Here is a 5,593-nt window from a genome sequence, read left to right as displayed (position 1 = left end):
TTTTCACCATGTTGTAAATACTTGGGGGTAAATTTACTAACATGGGAGTTCTATTGATGATGGGATGTTGCCCATAGCAACCAATCTGATTCTACTTCTCATTTGTCTAGCACCTTCTAGAAGATAATACCTGGAATATGATTGGTTGTTATGGGCAACATCCCATCTTAAATAGAACTCCCCTCTTAGTAAATTTACCGCTTGGTATCTAATTTTTTTTCTAAGGGGACATGGCCTCACCTTATGTGATTAGGCCACGCCCCTGAAAAATACTGAGGCCAGACACATCTCTCTACAGCCCTGACTGAGTGGCAGAAAAACACTGTTCCTATACCAGCCTAAGCTTATATTCCTGGCAACATTCTGGTGACCCTTTTACAACGAGGAGCACATTTTAGTGACCGCTTAAAGCAGTGATTAAAAAAGTGGGCCTTACCACACAGGGTGCTGGATTGCCCTAAAACAACACTAAGAACACAAGTGGGCAGCAGGGAAGAGCTGGAGGGATAAGTTGGAGGAGATGTAACTGCTTTTTTTTAAGGTAGTGTTTGTGCAGTCCATTGCTGCAATCAGGGCCAGCCCTACGCATACTCAAAGTACGTGGTTGAGTAAGGCGCCGCACATAGAGGGCGCGCTCTGGACGCGTACCGCAATTCACTGACCTCACCATCATTGACAGTGACAGTCAGTGATGCTGCCGCGCCCGTACTTCCCCCTGCTCCCCTCCCATGTAGTGCCACTGCCGCTTCGATCATGCATATGTAATCAGTGACGGTGCATCATGATGTCACGCCACTCATTACATATGCACAAACTCGGCTGGGGCAGGACGGACACCAGTCACGCCACTGCCGCATGGAGCCAGGAGTGGACTGTAGCGCTCCCTTCTCAGCCGTGTGTACAGCTGCACTTGAGTGAGCTGGTCAACTCTGCTGAGGCAGCAGTGAGTGTCTCCATCCTCCACTGAGAGCAGGTCCGTGCCGGTGGGGATGGCGGTGGCGGCAGGGGGGAACGGGGATCAGCATTTACTGTCTCCCACTCACAGCACGATAGCTGACAGCAGGTTTGTGTCTGTGGAAGGGAAGGGAATGGGGGTCGTGGGGTGAGGGTGGACTAGATGAAAAGTACTGTCACCAGCTAGAAAAGTACTGTCAGGCGAGTGGGATTCTCTCCTCCCTCACACTGTCCTGCATTGGCTGCCTCTCCCCCCCTCCCTCTCTCTCTCTATCCATGTCCACCTCTCTCACCCCATGCTTATCTCTCCTCCCTCCCCATGCCTTTCTCTCTCGGTTGTGTCTATTTCCTAGTGGGCTAAGGGACATTTGACCCACGTGACACCACATTACACGCAAGAGAAGGGGAGGAGCAAGTTCTGCAAAGGGTCCTGAAATGGACCCTCGCGGGCTCCCTTCGCTTGCCACGCTTCGGACTGATTACTAAGGGTAGTAGTTGGTGGTGTGGATACTGAAAGTAGTATCCTGCCATCCTTGCTCCGCCCCCTGACATCACAGCTCCCTTAGCCCACTAGGATTTAGCATCTACCTTTCTCTCTCCCCCCACCCCATGCCTTTCTCTCTCCCCCTCCCCATGCCTCTCCTTTCTCCCACCCCATGCCCATGCCTCTCTCCCCCATGCCTCTCTCTCCCTGTGCCTCTCATCTCTCCCTCCCCTTGCCTCTCTCCCCCTCCCTCTCATGCCTCTTTTACTCACTCCCTTACCATGTTTGTGTTTCACTCTCTCCCTCCCCATGCCTCTCTGTCCTTCCCCATGACTCCCCCCCATGCCTCTCCTCTCTCTCCCATTCCCTCTCTCTTTCAACATGCCTCTCTTTCTCTCAACATGCCTCTCTCTGTGTGTAAAAGGGACTCTACTGAGGCGTAACATGTAAAAGCATCTCCACTACTGTGCGGTGTAATGTAAATTGATATTATTATGTAGCCACGCCCCTTCCCATGAAGCTACGCCCCTTTATCTTCCGCTAAGGCAGAGGTTCTCAAACTCGGTCCTCGGGACCCCACACAGTGCATGTTTTGCAGGTAACCCAGCAGGTGCACAGGTGTATTAATTACTCACTGACCCATTTTAAAAGGTCCACAGGTGGAGCTAATTATTTCACTTGTCATTCTGTGAGGAGACCTGCAAAACATGCACTGTGTGGGGTCCTGAGGACCGAGTTTGAGAACCTGTGCGCTAAGGGGTGCCAAAATATATACTCGCTTACCAAAAGAATTGGGAACGGGCCGGCCCTGGCTGCAATGCATGACCCCTTTCTCATTTTCCTTTAATAGGCCTTTCCCTCCTTACTACAGACTGAGGGCGACAACTCAGAAGTCATTAGTTGCCTTCTATTGCACAGATCAGTATACGTCAGGGCTGCTAAGTGTGGGCAAACCGGGGTCTTTATCAGGGGATGGCTGGCAGCTTTCAGCCCGGGGGGCAGACTCAAGCAAGAGGTCCAGCTTTTCATAGAGAATCTGCAGTCAGATAGCCCTGGAACACTTAAATTGCAGTGGCCCGGGGGGCATATGGCACGCTGCCCCCCTGCCCAGCCAGCCCCTGGTCTTTATACTTATATAAGGTGAGGGCAGCAGTAAAAAGGGGAAAGAGGCTACACTTGGGGCTCATACCTTATACATAACAAAGAGTCTTAGATAATGTTATGATTATCACATATATATAACATCTACAGAGAGAGTTATATTTGGGTAGGTTATATTGTTTCTGTGCAGGGTAAATACTGGCTGCTTTATTTTTACACTGCAATTTAGATTTCAGTTTGAAAACACCCCACCCAAATCTAACTCTCTCTGCATATGTTATATCTGCCCCACCTGCACTGCACATGGGCCCTCATTCTGAGTTGATCGCTTGCTAGCTATTTTTTGCAGAGCAGCGGTCAGATAGTCGCCGCCCACGGGGGAGTGTATTTTCGCTTTGCAAGTGTGCGATCGCATGTGCAGCCGAGCGGGACGAAAATGTTTTTTGCAGTTTCTGAGTAGGTCTGAACTTACTCAGCCCTTGCGATCACTTCAGCCTGTCCGGTCCCGGAATTGACGTCAGACATCCGCCCTGCAAACGCCTGGACACGCCTGCGTTTTCCCTACCACTCCCAGTAAACAGTCAGTTGACACCCATAAACGCCTTCTTCCTGTCAATCTCCTTGCGATCGGTTGTGCGAATGGATTCGTCACTAGAAGCATTGCACAGCAACGATGCTCTTTGTACGCGTACGACTAGCGTGCGCATTGCGGTGCATACGCTGACGCAGTAGTACCCTGATCGCTGCGCTGCGAAAAACAGCAGCGAGCGATCAACTCGAAATGAGGGCCATGGTTTTGACCATTAGCTAACAAATTTGCTGCTGCGATCAGGTCTGAATTAGGCCCCTTAGTTTTTGCAAACTCATCTGTGCAGTGGGTAAATATTTAGAAACTAGTAGCCTTTCCAGGAAAGTATCATCCGATTTTGAGTTGAGCCACATTTCTAGGCGTTAGATATACAACATCTACAATGTAAAACTAAGTAATGAGACCTAAGTGCATACTGTCTAATCTAAGTATATAAACTGAAAAGGATAATTGAAAAGTTGCTTTTTGTTTGAGTAAATCAAGGGCTTCTGCAGAATCCTGCAGGCCCACAGGATTACTGGTGAGACTTGCAGCCAGAGAGTATCAAACCGCGTATTCAAGGGCAATGTTTCGCGACACCAGGCTCTTTTTATACACATCTAAAAACACTACTCTTGCGCAAATGCACTACAGCTCTCTAATATCAGCAGGCTGCTTTGTCTTTCACAAAGGATGTATTTTCATGTGTGCAGAGGCTGATTGGCCATAGGGTTCACAGGGAAGATTCCCGGTGGGCCGACGCATCTGTGGGGCCTGTTTTGTTTGAGGACATGTGGTCCTTTTTATAGACATAATGAATAAGATGCAAAATAATTTGCATATATGAAAATTACTTTGTCACTTAGCCTGTGATTGCAGATGATCTAGTGTATGCTCTGTCTGCCTGCTTGGCTGACATATAAGATTGAGTGAATAGTGATGGTATACGCGGTTGGTGTAATAAGCAAGAAAATATATCTTTCTAAAGAATGATATAGTTTCCTAAATTCTGAAGGTGTATCATATAATGTGCTCATAATATTTAATTTTATTTCCTTTTAACTTCCCCCTGATGCTGGACATGCCCACTATCTGGAAAGTCTTGGGGGGGAGGGTGCTGCTGCCATGGCCCATGGCTAGACCTTACACCTCTGGTGCTACCCATGTGGGGCCACTAGTACAAATTTTTCCAGGGCCACTTTTTGTTCCCAATCCGCCCCTGCATGTGCGGGTACAGAAAGTCAGGTGGCTCTAAAAATTCTGACACACAATGTGTGGCACTCTGGCAGCAAGTCCCATTGGTACCCCATGTACAGTTTAAAAAAAAACACGTTTGCTCAGATCAGGATCTCCATGCACTGACGCAAACAGAGAGTTTTAGCATATAGAGAATGTACAAATTTACTCCCCATTATTGCATATCTCTGTCCTATTCTGAGTCAGACAGAACTTGGCCAGATCTGTCTTTCCATGAAATTGTGCTTTTTGGGATGAGAACTTGGTGCCAACAACGCCATCGCATGAAATTGCCTTGACTTGTTGGATTGTCATGGGCATGTCATTGGCATTTATCTAAAGCTCTGTGCAGTTCTGGGTCTTGCATATGGGGAGGGGAAGTCTGTTTATGATGGTTCTCTGGTACCTAGCCAGTGGCGTCACAAGAGGGGTTCGGGGGGTGCGGCCCGCACCCGGGTGTCATCCGCTGAGGGGTGTCACCAAAGTATCGGCTCCTGCTCAGTGACAGGAACTGGACGCTGCACTGTAACATTTATACCCCTTTTCCACTAGCTCTAAAAACATTGGGGTGCGCATTTACCCATGTTTTTTTCTAGTGGAAATGGCCCCCCCTGCAAATTCCCAGATCAAGTGATCCGGGAATTTTACCCGGGTAGCTTGCCAGGTTGAACACGTGTTCAACCCGGTAAGCTGTGTAGTGTAAACGGAAGCCGCGTTGATGCCACACGGCTCCCGTTCACAGTGTATGGAAGGGCGGCGCTGGGAGATCATGTGATCTCCCAGCGCCGCCCCCAGCTGCGTCAGTAGCAGCGTCACCAACCCAGCAATATGTCGGGTTGGTGAGCTCAGTGTAGAAGGGGGCTCTATCACGGGTCGCAGCCGTGTCAGGCTCCCGGCTGCGACCCGTGTTAGCAAGTGGAAAAGGGGTATAAGTGCAATGTCTGGCTTCTGTCACCATGAAGATGCCGGCACTGCAGTCTCCGGGGTCAGCCAGCACCCCCTTGGTGACAGAAATGGGGGTTGGGAAGCGTAGCCATGCCCAGTGCAGCAAAACCACGCCCCATATTGCAAAGCCACGCCCTTCTGATGGTGCCCTGTGAAGCCACACACCCTTTTGAACAGGAGCCGCACCGGGTGTCACACATGTCAGTGGCAAACGCAGGATTTGCATGGGGGGGGTTTCCAGAACTGGGCGGAGCCAATCACAGGGGTAAGGACTGAGGTGACCCAGTATATGCTGGGTCCGTAAA

The sequence above is a fragment of the Pseudophryne corroboree genome, chromosome 11 (genome assembly GCF_028390025.1).
Source record: "Pseudophryne corroboree isolate aPseCor3 chromosome 11, aPseCor3.hap2, whole genome shotgun sequence".
NCBI classification, from domain to species: domain Eukaryota; kingdom Metazoa; phylum Chordata; class Amphibia; order Anura; family Myobatrachidae; genus Pseudophryne; species Pseudophryne corroboree.
This window is presented reverse-complemented; position numbering follows the sequence as displayed.